The sequence below is a fragment of the Sitophilus oryzae genome, unplaced genomic scaffold, assembly GCF_002938485.1.
Source record: "Sitophilus oryzae breed Bouriz unplaced genomic scaffold, Soryzae_2.0 scaffold_637_pilon_pilon, whole genome shotgun sequence".
Classification (NCBI taxonomy): Eukaryota; Metazoa; Arthropoda; class Insecta; order Coleoptera; family Curculionidae; genus Sitophilus; species Sitophilus oryzae.
The window spans coordinates 2,411,262-2,427,433 of NW_022147237.1; the positions used below are offsets into that span (position 1 = coordinate 2,411,262).

Here is a 16,172-nt window from a genome sequence, read left to right on the forward strand (position 1 = left end):
GGTACGGCTGATGTCGCGAATAAAGAGCTGGCCTCTGTGGAGCGGTCTCAGATACTGGCTTTTGTTAAAGCCCTGAGACTGTATGATGAGTTATAACTCGTTATAACTCAAGAAAGAGGAACACACACTAAATCTGTAAGGTCGCGGTGAAACTCCCCTCCTATACATTCTACATTTTATTTGGAATCGTTTGGATTATTTTTTATTCCTACACAGTAAAAAATGACCTGGTGGTAGAAAAGATATTTAGTGTGGTAAATTATCAGAGTGTTAATATTTACACTCGCGTTAATAAAATTAAACAGAAATAATAACACGCAAACTTTGAAAATCAAATCTACCAAAAAAAAAAGCGAAATTAGTGTGTGGAGTGTAAACTTCACTTATATTTGGTAAGAATCATATAATCAGTGTAAATGTTACCTTCCAAGAAATGTTGTTTGCCTTACATACGTCTTAAAAACACCCATACCGTGTTATAAAGACAGGCAAAACGCAGTTTTAACACTCGGGAGTGTTAAAAAAACCATCATATTGGGTGACGCGCGGCATATCCCCACTGCTTTCGCGTTCCTGCACGCCTATTTGCCTATTTCAAGTTGGTGGTTGTACGGGTTGATCGTTGTGTGTTATAGTGCCCATGATTTTGGCAAACTGATGCATAAAATTCAGTTAAACAACAAAACTAAATACGCCAAAATTGATGAAACATCAGATAATGTGAGTCTGAAATAGTCGAGTTAGGTAAGTAAATATCTAAGATTATGCTTAGTAGTTTGTTGCTTTGTAAATTTTAATGGCGGATTTATAGAAATGCGAGACTCGATACCTACATATTTATAATATAATTATTTCTTTCCTGGATTTTAATTTAGCGCCTTAAAATTGTTTTAAATTTTTAGGAGATATTTTATAATGACAGCTTAAGAACCTCAAGTGGCTTGGAGGCTCCGAACCGTAGCAAGATCCAATATGGTGCCAAGCTCCAAACGAAAGTTACCACCACCCGTTACATATAATAGTGATGACCCATCAGATGAACCAACCTTAAAAAAACCAGAACATTGAGAGAACAAGAAGTAGCAGACATAGAATTTTTTCAAAATGCTTGTTGCAAGACACAGAAAAAGGAAATCATGGAAAAAATTAAAAACCTTTTTATATGTAGAAAAATTAATGACTTTTCATTTGTCGATTATCCCAGATTTTTGGACACGCTAGGACTTGTATGTCACGTCATTTTAATTTAGTGAACTTTAAAACCGATTTTTTTATAATTTTAGATTGAACAAGATGTCAGCTTGCTATATCCTGCTAATGCCAATAACTTTGTGGCGAAGTTTGAAAATAAGGCTGCAAATATCATACAAATATACGAGGCGACAATTTCATACCTCAAATAAGGTACATATATATTATTTTTTATTTTGCGTTTACTTATAAATAGCTCCCTAGAGTAAGGAATATTTTTTGTTTCGTTGCCACCAAACGTAACTATACCTACCTAAAATAAGGTATACATATATTTTTTTATTTTCCTAGAGTAAGGAATATTTTTTGTTTCGTTGTTACCTACAAATAAATAAGGTATATTATATATTTTATTTTGGCCAATAAAATCCTTTATGGGTATTTCGCCACTGCACTGCAAGAAAATCTACGAAATAAAATAGTTATTTTTTGTAAACACTTCTGCGTTAAACCTAAACGGACACTGCTTGTCAGAAGTTATGTTTACAATTAAACAAATTTGCCTAACAAAAAAAAAATGCTTTAACGTTTTTTTGTCGTCGGAAGCAAAAAAAATACAAAGGAAAAAGAAAAAAACTATTTAAAAAAAATTGAAAATTTTATTTATAAATTTGTATAAGAGTAAACATAACTTCTGACAAGTAGTGTCCGTTTAGGTTTAACGCAGAAGTGTTTACAAAAAATAACTATTTTATTTTGTAGATTTTCTTGCAGTGCAGTGGCGAAATACCCATAAAACATTTTTTTGGAGAGATGAATCCGCCACATAGGTATAGACATTTTTTATTTATTTTGTGTTTTTTGTGTAAGGAATATTTTTTTGTTTCGTTGTTACCTAATGTATCTACCTAAATTAAGGTATATTTTTTGTATTATTTATTATATTATATAATAAAAACGTTTTGTATTTTTAATTTTTTTCTTCTTTTATGTTTTCCCACCTTAAATTTTAAATATAGGTAAGTACACGAACTGAAATCAAATTTACACTGTAATAAATGTATTTTACCATACTGATAAATTATTTTAACACCCAAACTATGTATATTTAACACTCAGTTAAAACCATTTTTACACTTAAAAATTGATTATTTACCATTACGCTTGGTGATTTTTACATTTAAAAATGGTTTTAAAAGATTTTATCCGTAGTCAAAAACGCACTCACAATTGGTAAAATACACTCTCTTCTCTGGCTTTTTAATTTTAGCTCGGGTAAAAAAGATATTAAATTGGATTAGTTTAACCCCACCTAAAAGGTTAAATCACACCAATATTTCACCATACTTAGGAACAATAATAATTACACTCACCAGTGTGGACAAATAGGAACCACCTTTGAGTGTAATTTGAGTGTAAATTTTAACACTCAATTTTTTACTGTGTATAGTACCTAGATACTTTCGTGGACCCCTGTAACTATAGCGTCGCCCGGTCCGAGAGAGATCTATGGGAAAACGAGCCGTCGAACAATGATCGGTCCTAATTTTTTTTCGGTCCTTTGCGGTTTCGATACCGCAGAGCACCGATTTCTTAAATTCCCATTTGTCGAATCGGTCGCGGTCCATTATTTCCGTGTGAAATATTGACAGACGCGATCAGGCGAACCAATTTTTAATCAAACATGATCATTATTATTATAATGGGCGCTCTACACAGACAGACAGCTAAAAAGAGACCGATAAATACTACGGAAATTATACAATAATAAAGGGAAAACTATAAAATTGAGGTATTACCTACTGCACTATAAATCATCCCCAAGAAACAAGAAAACACACAATTTTTTTTTTCATAGCAACTGTTAAAATTGCCTTATATTTATCAAAAATAGTAGATAAAATAGTACTTTAACCGCAAGGGTAGATTAAATGATACTTTAACAGCGAGAATAGGTTAAAAACTGTATTTCTTCTGGCACGTTTTTTAATTGCTTCCATTTTTGAAAATTGTTGTATTCCTTTTCATAAGTTATTCGGGATTTAAATGGAAGTAGTTTGGATATAGCCTTTGTCGCCTCGGCCTGAATATCTGTTGGTAATTTACTTACTTCATTTTGAGCCATTTCTGGCTCCAATTCAATCAGCAATCGACACGCAAGATAATTAAAAAATATTGACTCAAAACTGACAACTAAAGAGACAACTTTATTTATTTGTCAAATTACATAGGAACCAACGCCAACCGATCACAATATTTTTTGTACTCGTAATAAATTTCTTGAAATAATAATTTCTGAATATTTTTTAAAATGTAACTCGCTATGAAAAAAAAATATTGTTTTATACACGACGATAAAACTGCATTATCGTCTCCCGAAATTAATTCTTTTCGGTCGACGATAAAATACCATTTTATCGTCTTGTATAAAAAATAACTATTTATATACATATATATTTGATGATAAATTTATGTATTATGTATACCAATAGGTCATTTATTAAAAACTGAAAAAAAATTAGTGCAGAAAAAGGTACCTATAAATTAATTATCAAGAATGTTTTCTGCCCAATACTTTTTCAGCAAAATAAAACAGTAATTCACCACAATACACCAAAACACTTTACTTTTACACTGGACGCGCATTTCGCTAACTATTTTAGTATCATCTGCAGATGAAAAATTAGATTAAAACAGAGTTTTTTTTTAAGTTTTAATCATCTGCTGATGATGCTATGGTGAGCGAAACGCGCCTCCAGTGCAAAAGTATGGGGTATTGTGGTGAAATAGCGTTTTATTTTGCTGTTGTTACACCAAAGGTTCCAACACTCAACTGTAATCATTACTTTTTCGTTGATTTACATATTTTTCCGAGTATTTTTCTTTTTTTACGATTATTATGGAAGTATTTTATGGCAGGTTTATACAACATAAACGTAATCATAATCACATTTTAGTCATAATCACAAGCATAAGTTAATAACCTTGCAGGTCATAAATTTTAATTTTTATGATTGTTATTAGGTATACGTCAAAGATCGCATGCGCGGCCTTAATTTTTAGGGATAAGGTACATTATTTTTTCTTTATTTTCATGTTCTTTCAATTACAATTTTCGTGTTAGAAAAACCTGAGTCATAAAATTTCAACAAAAATACACTTCTAAAATGATCTACATACTCGTACCTATATAAAATGCTAATGTTTATCTGTGTCGTCTCTACTGAAGTAACGACTTTTGCTCTAGAAAGTTATTGGCTCTAATTGGCTCTTCTAAAAACTGTCGTCGCCAGATTTTTTGTTTTTCATTTAATTAAAAAAAAATTAAAAGATTTTTTTTCCTAATATCGTGGCGGATGCGCCATGTTTCAACTAGTTATGAAATAAAAAAATACGAAAATTAGGTTGTAGGTTCACTGCAACTGCAAACGCATATTGATAAAATTGTGATTGTGCTTATATCTACGACTAAAATTGTGATTATGATTACGATTGCGTTGTATAAACCCGACATTAATATCAATTGACGTGAAAACTGAATATAAACAAATAAAACATTTTTTGCATATGATAAAAAAAACGGTGTGAAAGACAGCTTGGGAAGGGGTAAAAGATGATAATTTTAGTGAGATTAATGTCTAGACGTCATTCATTAAAAACTGACATAAAACCTGTCAAAAATTGACAGTAGGTAATTGTAAAAAGATTAAAGATAAAAAAAGAAAAATTCCAAAAAAATATTTTTTTTTGGAATTTTAAACTTGCACCATTTAAAAATCATTTTTACTCAATATAAAAATAAATTACAACCTTCTTAAGGCCAACTGGCAGAAAAAGCCATTACGAAATAAAGAAGAGTACGGGCCAAGTAAATGACGTCTAGGGCTTGACCTCGCTAAAATTACCATCGACTGTAATTCCCAGCCGTCTATGACGCCGTTTTTTTCGGTCGTATGATATTAAACTAAAAGAGAGGCTAAAATAATAAATTAAAATTTATTTTTTTTTACTAAATCTTTACAGAAATCCTTGTAATATCAAGTATAATGTATAAAATAGTATGATACTAATTTGAATAATGACACACATTTCTGCGGTATATACACATATTTTGCAATTCCATTTAATTACAATAGTATTTACGTCAAAGAAACTGCACTATGAGTATGGGAACCTCTTTGTTTTAGTGTGTTATTGTAGGTACAGAAAAAGAAACAATGAAAAATACTAAACTCGTTCTCAGCCTAGATTGAGTTGCTGTTGCTGACACATACCTGTCAATCAAATAAATGACTGCTTATTACATATAAACAAAAAATACTTTCATTTTAACAAACATCAGCTGATAGATCTTATCTAGTACCTTTATTCCTTGCAATATAGGGATATGGAAAAACACAAAATTTAAAAGAAAGTGGAAAATACTTAATGGTCTGAGAATAAACTAAAATTAAACAGAATAATAAAAAGCCGCTATAAATAAATCAATGCACTTAAAGATTAGTCACGCTTCTTGGGCAACTGTCATATCCTGTTTAGGCATATATTTTATATGATTGATATAATAATGTAACATCTAGAAAAGGTCGATGGTTGATGGTCAACCCTAGATTATTTTTTTTCAATTTAAAATGAAATAACTGAAGGACAAAATTATATAAAAATAGATTCCGTATTCATGTGAATAAAATTATTCCATGTAGAAATATTAATTCTCACGATTGTGAATGTATAGGTCAGTTTTTAATATGCAATTGGAATTTCTAGTATGTAACAGATGACGAATGGGTCACGTAAAGGATCTATGAAGGATTTTTATATTGGAAAATACCAAAATGTGACGTATACCTATGTCGCAATATAAGGTGTGTATAATATACCTATCTATATTACGCCGGGTACTAAGTATTTAAATTTGTAAATTAATGAGAGTAGATATTTAATGTCCCATTAGATTTTTCCCATTCATACGCCTATGGTTTCCTATTCAGGTATTTGAATATTAATAATTTAGGTAGGGGATGCCCCGAGTTTCTTTTTGTTTTTTACAGGAATATTTTGGAGACATATCGTAGTAATTTTATAAAACCATAACTGTATATCTTTTATTTAAATTAAAAATAAAAAAAATCTAAATATATCGATGATAACGTGTTGGACAAACCCACTTCATGAAATTCTAGTTCAAGTTACATAAAATCAATACGCCCTTGCTACAGTTCAACTGTTAATACACGATATTGAATTGTTACATGTTGTCACCGCTCAATCATCTCTTATGCTAATAATTGTTTCTAATAGTATCAAAATAACTCACCCATTTTAATCCGGATTATTGATCGACAAATACTCAATCAGCAACCAACACTAACCAAATAAAAACCTCAAATATCTGTCTTTCAACACACAAATAACAGTGTTTCTCATATATTTTTCTTTTTTATTTCGAGTTATTCACTCACGACTAAAGCCGGGTATTCGCACAACACAGTAACTCAACTCGCTCTATCACAAGAACTGCCTTACTGAACTGTTTCAGTAAATTTCTTTACCGTATATCTTCTGCAGATCCCCACCACGTCGATAGCGGCTAGTCTCGTAACACGATTTAGCAGAAGCGGCAACCCTTCGTCCACGCTAAAAGCCGACGGCTCGCCGTACTGAGCAAGAAGTTTGCCGCTCTCGCTCGATAAACCGTCTGCGCTCGGGCCAATAGAATGGCGGGGATGCGACGGGTAGGGGTTGCATGGGCGGAGTAAATTTTTGATTTGCTCTCTGGGATATAAGGCATCTTGTCACTGTCAGAGTGCACGTGAGTTAAGTTTTGTATTTGTTATTGATTTTCTTTTTGTTGTATTGAGTAGAAAAATAGTTAATTGTTGATAAAAAAAGCTGGGAGTTTACAGTAATTAGATTACCTAGGTCAGTTAACTATGTAAACTGCTTTCTTTAGTCTTTTACTATACATGGTGGTTCGGTCTATATTGACATAACTAGCTGTGTTTTTGTCTTGTTACATAGTTTTCTATAGGACATTTTATTATTTATCAGTAAATTATGTACTTAATAAATTTTTAAATATGCAATTAAAAAATAGTAGTTATTCACCAATATGACCAAAATATTTAATAGAATCTGTGGTTCCCTGTAATTCCCCGTACAGGTAAGTATAGGTATTTAATTTTGCAAACCAAAATTTTCTACCAACCTTACTGATTAGACTTCAAGATAGTGCTATTAAGAATCTATCTGTCAATAACAGTATCAAATAATATGTTTCGAGCTAATGCCATCTTTAGAAAGAGTTAGAAGAGATATCCTTTATAAGTTTCTTACAGATTGATCTATCTAATAAATCTGTCTAAAGAAGAAATTATTCGACCATTGTGTACTACCAGTCAGGGCCTATTTTTCATATGGTCGGGCCCTCTTTTCCAATAAAATTCAAAAATTCAAGAAATTATGAATATTTTACAACATTTAACGGGCCCCCCAGACCACCGGGCCCAAGGCCCGGGCCTTATGGTAAAATAGGCCCTGCTACCAGTCATGACCTATGCATGCGAAAGCTGGACACTTAAAACGGACATCATAAGGAAACTGCAAGTCGCACAAAATATGCTGAGAATAATCAAGAGAGACCATAAAAGAATAGAGTGAACACGGCAAAAGACCCAGGTAATAAATGTCATCCACAGAGTCAAATCCCTCAAATGGCAATGGGCAGAACACCTGGCAAGAAGAACGGATAACAGATGGATCAGAAAAATTACAGCATGTTATCCACGAGGAATTACGAGAGCTAGAAGTAGACCGAACCTGAAATGGGACCATGATATTAAGAAATTAACAGTAATAGTTTGGGCCCACATAGCCAACAATATACAACAATGGGACTATGGGACCAACTACAAAGATAGTATGGAAGGGGGGCTACACCGTAATTGGAAATGGTTGAATAAGCGGAAAATGATGATGATGATGTTAAAATAGGTACAAGTCCATTAAGTCCTTACACAAAGTTAGAGCTTATAAAATGCAATATTACAAAATGTGCACAACAATAAAAACATTGTATAATTAAAAGTACAAAAAAAACTATGAAATAAATAAAACTATAGGAAATACAAAAAAAAATATGAAATACAAATACACAATATACCTAAATTATTTTGACCTATAACCCTTCACTGCTTTTTAAAAATCAGTAACACTAAAACAGGCCATATCAAGAAGATAACCTTTAATTGTATAGTTTTAAATTGAGGTCTTGCTAAATTTTTTATATGCGTTTAAAGATAATTTATTAAGCATGCCGGAGCATAATGAAGGCTGGAGTTCCTAGATCTTCCCAGCCGCAGATGCACAGCTTTATATTCATTCTGTTTCTGGTTGTATAATTGTGTTGGTCATCATGCGTAGCATAAGTACCTATAGTTCATACGATATCCTTCACAAAAAAACGACACTGAGTTAACCCCAATAAAGGCTTTAGAGCAACAACAAAAGCTGTACTATTAATGATGAATGATGACGAATTAAAGGTGATGGTTCTGGTTGGCTTGAAAATAGATAATTTTATATATTAGTCACGAATAAAAAATATCGTGTAATCCATCTCAAAAAAGGACCACCTAAATAAAGATACAACTAAACAACAAGCATACGAAATGAAGAAACTATTAAGCCAAACATCACAATTAAAATATGCATTGCGGTAAATGGGACTATGGGACCACCATGCTAAGGGCTAGACACTTCGTTCCTGTAGTTAGATTAAAGATGTGACATATTTAAAAAGTAACTTCTTCATAACTTCATTTAAAACGAATTCAGATTATTGACACAAAAGTGTTATTTTATAAGCTACCATTTATAGGCTTGATGCATTTCAGTTGATTTTAAAATTCCGACCGCAGCGCTTGATACGGCAGAAATCAGAAGTTTTCGGTTCTATAATTTCGCGCAGTTCCATTGTTGATCGCATTGACATAATATTAAAATCGTGGCTTTGTCATAATATTTAAGAATTTTAGTTTTTATTAGTGCAGTTATTGAAACTATAAAACACTCAGGTATAATGCTGTTTCGGGTAGTAAAAATTAAGTGTGTGAGCTGTGTGTTGTGAACTCTGACAATTTCAAATGTTAATAAAATTGCCGAAAAAATGTTATCACGTAAAGGAGGGCGTAATTACATACATTGGTTGTTGGGTGCAATATAACATTCAATAACTCAACACGCGGAAAAAAATCGAGCAGAAAATTTTGTTACAAAATTGTAGCACGGTAAATGTATTATCAACTGATATATGCTGTTAATTAGTTTAAACAGAAATGCAGGTTTTGTTGTAGCAACGAGTCTTATATATTTGTAAACAAACTCTTGCAACAATCATTGCAAAACTAAATGGAAATGTTGTAGTAAGTAGTAAAAAGTAGTAAAGATGGAAAATGGTAAGTCGGAAAGTAGTAAAATTTGCTTATGGTTGGCGTAGTAATTGAAACCGTTGTCGAGCAGGTTGTGAAAATTTTATAAAGTCTTCATTAGCAGAGAGAGAAAATATAGCGGACCTGTATATGTGTGGAATTTGTGATCGTGCTGTAAAGGCAAATCAATTGAGTGCGCTATACATGTTGTGCTTGGGTCCATAGGGGATGCTCCGATTTCGTAAAGGTGGAGTATGACAAAATAGTTGCCGAATTTCGGAAATATAAGATTCATAAGTGAGACTGTGGTCAGTGTAAGAAAACTGAGGTTAGAAGGCTATTATTTGGAGTCGTCCGCGATGCATCAATTTCTAAATGCAAAAATTTTTTCTTGAGTATGTGGTATTGGTTAAGAGCGTATTGTCGTAATTATTAATACAAAAGTATTTAAAAATTGCCGATAAGCAATTTAGATTTCACTACAATTTGTAGTTTTGGTTAAGATCGAAAATGTCATTTTTACTACAATGGAGCGGAAATATTGCCAACATGCATATATTATATTTTACTACAGTCTTTGAGGGAATTATGTATTACCTACTTGATATGCAGTTTAACACCCTAAATACTTCCGTATTGAAACCTTCTACAAAACTATATTAACTGCTTCTGCAACTTTTTAGCTACAAAAAAATGGTAAATATTGTTACGACTTGTATTTGGTTCATATTCACAACATTTTTTTTTCCGTGAATTTTCCCGGATATTCAACTCTCCCGAACCAACATTGTATAGCTTCATAACTTCTCACACCGATTTGCTCAAAAGTAATATAATGAGTGTTTTAAGAGAAAAAATAACATAATTAGCTCAGATAGATCATGTATGTAATCGATCACCAAAAAAAAACCTCGAGAAACATCCGATCAAACAACACAAACAAACGAACACCAAACCAACCAAATAAAGAACGAGCCAAAAACCACAATTAAAATATGCAAAACGGGGCCACCCTGCCGTGGAACGGTCCCCTCCCCGCCCCGCACCGGACCGGACCGTCGACGACGGTCGGTGTGGGCCCGTCCGGCCCCGTAATTAGATTAAAGATGTCACACAGTTTAAAAAATAATCGTTTTTCTCGGGCGACCGGCTCACGAGAGCGGCCGATATATGGGGGACGATAAGCGCAGCGTTGTTTTATATTCGGTGTCGGGGAATTAAGACGTTTAAGAGATAGTTTGATACGTTTCGGAATGTGTTCCGTTCGGCGCTGCCCGAAGAAGCGGAGGAATCGGTGAGAAACGAACGAGGGACCAGTGGTGGAGATCGTTTCTTTTTCTTCATAATTGTAAGAATAGGGCATCAATGACTAAAAAATCCTCCTCCTCCTAGGTGCATTCTCTGTTGAGGTTGGCAATTAATATGGCATATACCAACTCTCTGTCCAGAGCTTGATGACTTCTTTTTCCTCCCTATGCTACGTTTTCCATCGATTTTTCCTTCTATTATCAGTTGTATTTCTTCATATCCTGAGTGCCGCATTATGTGTCCAAGGTAGGAAGTCTTTTTGATTTTAATTGTGCTTGTTAGGTGTGCACGAGTTTTCATTTTGTTTAAAACTTCACAGTTTGTTGTTCTGGAGGTCCAACTTATCCTCAGCATCCAACTTATCCTCAGCATCCAACTTATCCTCAGCATCCAGCATCCAATATATTCCTTATGTTTGAACTAAATTTTCTCGAAAATAAAAACATAATTTAAAATTCCGTTACAATACGGAAATAGATTAAAACTTTATGATTACAGTGATATACAGGGTGTCCCCGAAATAAGTGCAAGTATTTTAAGGGGTGGTAGATCTCGATAAAAGAAACATATTTTCTCTTTATCGTTTTTCAAATAAGTCCAAAATAATGGAGTTATTTTACTTTGAAAATTTCCAAAAAAACTGATTTTTTGCTAAAATTTTGAGAACCACTGGATTTTTTTCTGGATTTTCTTTCTTGTAAATTTAATCTAATACCTATGTTGCCATATTATCAAGAAATTATGTTTTTAACTAAAAACTAAACAAATTTTCAAAAATTTTTCCAAAATACTTTTACATTTTAAATTCGATCTCATAGACGTGTTTCTGGGTTGAACTATACTACCAGTTAAAGTTAGTCGCGGTAATCTGGGACACCCTGTATAATTTATATGGTTTTGTAATAAATTGTCCGCTATTTTATGGAAAATGCTAAAGCGCTGCAAACCTTAATCAAGCCTTAATCATAGCACATGTGTTTGGAATTTTGCGACATACATCCATCGCATTTCAAAAGCATTAAGGTGCTTGATGTCTTTTTGTTTTAGCGTCCATGTTTCACATCCATATTGAAGCAGGGGCAATATATAACATTTTAATGTTCTTAGCCTCGTTGGTATAGCTATTTTCAAATGGCATAAGAACTTCCGCATGTTGAGAAAACCAGCCTTAGCTATTTCAATTCTTCATCTAATTTCCTTAGAGTGGTCTAGCTATAGCTGTTTAATTCCCAGCCCAAGTAAATATATATCTGCGTGCACTGATAAAAATGATAGACTTGAACTAAAGTCGTCATCGTTCTTGAAAAAAAAAATTAGTGGCAAGAGAATTTATTTTAGCGTAAAAGAAAATATTTTGCCTGAAGAAAAACTCTCTTAAGTCAAGAAAACTGGTTCTCTTGACAAATTCGAAAATTTCTCTTGGATCTATTTTCATTCAACCAAGTGCAAGTTACTTTGTTTTAAGATAATAAGAAAAATATAGGAAGTACTTCACTCAAGAAACATGGCCATTTTTCCAATAGCTAAATACTCTTTTGATAAAAAATAATAACAAGACGCAAAGACGATGACAAAGGACGGTATATACAATCAGTCGGCAGTCCGATCAGTCGTACATCATAGTACGCACGGGTTTTGTTGCTTGGAATTTTCCACTTGGAATTTTGCACAATGTGCTTTTTAAACGCATATCGTATAACAAATTAGTGATCGTTATTAACATGCATTTGTCATTTTTTATGGACAAATTTTAGGATATATGGATTCTTTAAAGGAGTTTCTGAAAAAATGTTTGCCTGATTTCAAGACCAAACTTTATAATTTTAATAATTTATTTGCTTTACTTTGATTAATCGTGATGTAACATTTTTTTGTAATTTGTAGTAATTAATTTGTAGAACCACCCCAAAAAATACCAAGGAGTGAAGAAGCAGAAATAATATATTATATCAAGGAAAATAATATCACTTTACTTACTACAGACCAGGAAAACCTAAATTTATCAGAAAATAATATACCTCGTAATATGCCTGTATATGATGTATAGACTTCTCTTAGATCAAAATAAATTTTAGTTGAGTCAATAGTATTCGCTATTGGTTTAAGAAAAGTGTCTCTTTAATCAAGAAATGTCCCTTTTCAATCAAGAATTTTTGCATGAATCAAAGAGACTATTGTTCTTGTAGCAAGAACTTCTTTGCATATTCATTTTGGGTCAAGAGTGAAATACTTTGGACAGATAGATTCTTCTATTCCCTAAAGTAATTTTTTAAAGCTTATGAAAAGATAGTTAATGCTTTGGGCAAAGAAACGTCGTTCTTGGCCCTATTTAAAAGCGCCAATCTTTTGGGTTAAAGTCATATTCATTTCGACTGAGAGATCCTTTTTTTCAGTGTGGTTTCGAGCTGGACGCCGTTTATCATTATGTCGGTGTTTTCATTGTCTTGCGGGTGCCTGTTGAAAATCATAGTTTTTGTCTTGACTGTGTTAATCTCTAAACTCGTCCTGATACTTTCTTCTGTCGGTTTGTCCATTAGGGTTTGCAGCTGCTCTTCGGATTGTGCTAATACTACGGTATATTGTTTATAATTTTTCCATGTATTATAGCCCCTCCTGGGCAAGAGATTTTTAGATTATATATTCGGCATATACGTTAAACAATAATGGTAATGCATCTTTGTCTAACCTTTTTGTTTGTCTACGTATCTTGTATTTCCTTTATCTTTTTTAGTTAGAGTTTGGCCCTCCGTGCCTTGACACATCCTGTGTGATTCCAGTATGTGTTCCTTATAATAATAATAATAATATCTCTATCCAAGCCTAAGAAGAGAATAAAGAATACAAGGACTAATAACACCCGAGGCCAAATGTTTACCATACTTCCAAACAGTGCCGTGGTACATATTTTTCATAACATAGCTGCTTGACGAGATATATATATTTTTGATAAATGTTTTGACTACGCCTATGGTGTATGCGGTGGTATCATACTAATTAATTACGAAAAAAACGTATTAAAATGTTAACAAAAGGTACAAAACTAGAATCGACGAATAGCACATATCAAAATAATTACCGAATTCAATAAAAAATCGCTAAAAAGGTGGAGTGGGTTGTTTATTTACCTATGAAACGTAACTCCTGGCTCTTTTTTATCACTGCAGCTTTTACACTTGAAAGCTGAATAACTGATCACCATTGTAATAAAGTTTATACAAAGTTCACTACACACAAACTATTAAAAATTGCTAAAATTGTCGCTGATGACCAGCTGATGACTGATTCGTTATTTCCAAAAAATTGCATCTAACCTAATCCCAAACATCACAAATTCTGCTGCAGACCGTATATGAGCGTTACATGTCCTTGTGTTCTTTAGTCATTGTATGGCTTAGAGAGTTACCAGAGAACAATGTCTAAGACACTCGAAATTTATCAGAACTTAAGACAGAATATAGAGAGATAGAGACTATTGAGGGAGGTTTATGTCTAGTAGCGGTTGATAAACTGTTTAATTTTAAAGCTGTTTGATTATGACTAACTCTAAATTGTAGAAGATATAAAGAAACAATAAAACAAAACAAAAATAATAGTCAAACATTAAAATAGCCACCTGTACAGGGTGTCCCACTAAGAATAGCTCTCGGCTGTATCTCGGAAAGTATTAGTCGCAGAGCTTGCGGAAAAAAATATTTATAGCTAACGAGACCATGAAATTGCTGGAAATTATTCTCAAGTTTGTAGGACGGCCGCTAGAGAGCGTAACTGCTATGGAAAATAACAAAATGGAATTTTTAAGAAATTTTGCGTAAATACGATATACTATAAATAATAGCTTCATCATCTTCAGTAAATTTTGGATCTTTTTTATTAGAACCATTTTCCTCTATCTGCTAAAATAAAGTGGCGGGGGAGGTTAAATCTGTTTTTATTTAAATATTAATAACTCCGGACTGGATGATCGGAATCCAACAAGCGAGGGCTCAAAGAGCGTTTGTTAAAAAGAGCGTTTGTTACTCTATATTGTACCATATAAACAATAATAATAGCTTTTGAACGTAGACGCTAGGGGGCGTTGTCTTACAATTTAACAAACATTGCGCGTTTTTTTCAAAAAAAATAAATGCGATGGTATATGTAATTTTAGCTGATAGTAAAAAGTAAGTCAGCGAAAACCGCATCTTGATATCTTTTTTTAAACCAAAGATATTAGAGCAAAATTATAATAAATACCAAAATACAAGCCCTTATTTTACCAGCCCTTACCTTATTTTTCTAACACGGTATCACTAGCCCTCTTGATTATGAACATTCTAATAAAAAATAGTATAGAAATGATGATTTTAAAAATATCGACAATAAACCAGAAAACCATAATACTAGGTGTATTAATATCTAATAATTAAGATACCAATGACTGTAGATAAGAAACGACACCTCAGTGAATTCATGGTAGGCTTTGAAAAAAAGTTGCTTTTAAACGGATAGTTTAAACATCAAAATATTATTATATCAACATTTTGATTTGGTTTGGTTTGGTTAATCTTTTAATTGGTTTTCTAAAAATGCCTTTCTTCAACAGAGAAAAAACGCTACTAAGACTATCAAAATGTTGATCTAATAACACCTTGGCGTTTATACTCTTACATCAATAGCAACTTTTTTCCAAAGCCTACCATGACTTTACTGATGCGTCGTTTCTTATTAACTGTCATTGATATATTAATTATTAGATATTAATACATATATGGCATTCTGGTATATTGTCGATTTTAGAATAATCTAATCATTTCTATCTTATTTTTGGTCAGAATGTTCAAAATCAAGAGGGCTAGTAATACCGTGTTAGCAAAATAAGGTAATTAAGTACTTATATTTTCGTATTTATTATAATTTTGCTAATAACTTTGGGTTGAAAAAAGATATCAAGATGCGGTTTTTGCTGACTTGTTAAGCTTTTATTGCTCTTTACTATCAGCTAAAATTACATATACTATCGCATTTATTTTTTTGAAAAAACGCATAATGTTTGTTAAATTGTAAGACAACGTCCCCTAGCGTCTACGTTCAAAAGCTTATTATTATTGTTTATATGGTACAATATAGAGTAAGAAATGCTCTTTTAAACGAGCCCTCGGTTGTTGGATTCCGATCATCCAGTCCGGAGTTATTAAAATTTAAATAAAAACAGATCTAACCTCCCCCCACCACTTTATTTTAATAGATATGTTCAAAATTTACTGA

At 32.6% G+C, this 16,172-nt stretch overlaps 1 protein-coding gene and 1 long non-coding RNA gene across 2 annotated transcripts in view; one reads left to right on the top strand and one right to left on the bottom strand.

The window, feature by feature from the left end:
• The window catches only part of LOC115887784, a 299,678-nt gene that overhangs the window by 48,166 nt on the left and 235,340 nt on the right, over positions 1–16,172 (bottom strand). The gene's annotated exons all lie outside the window — the stretch shown is intronic.
• On the top strand, positions 221–1,632 carry LOC115887823. The gene is made up of 3 exons (XR_004051158.1): positions 221–744; positions 903–1,226; positions 1,284–1,632. It is a non-coding gene; the product is annotated as an uncharacterized LOC115887823 (long non-coding RNA).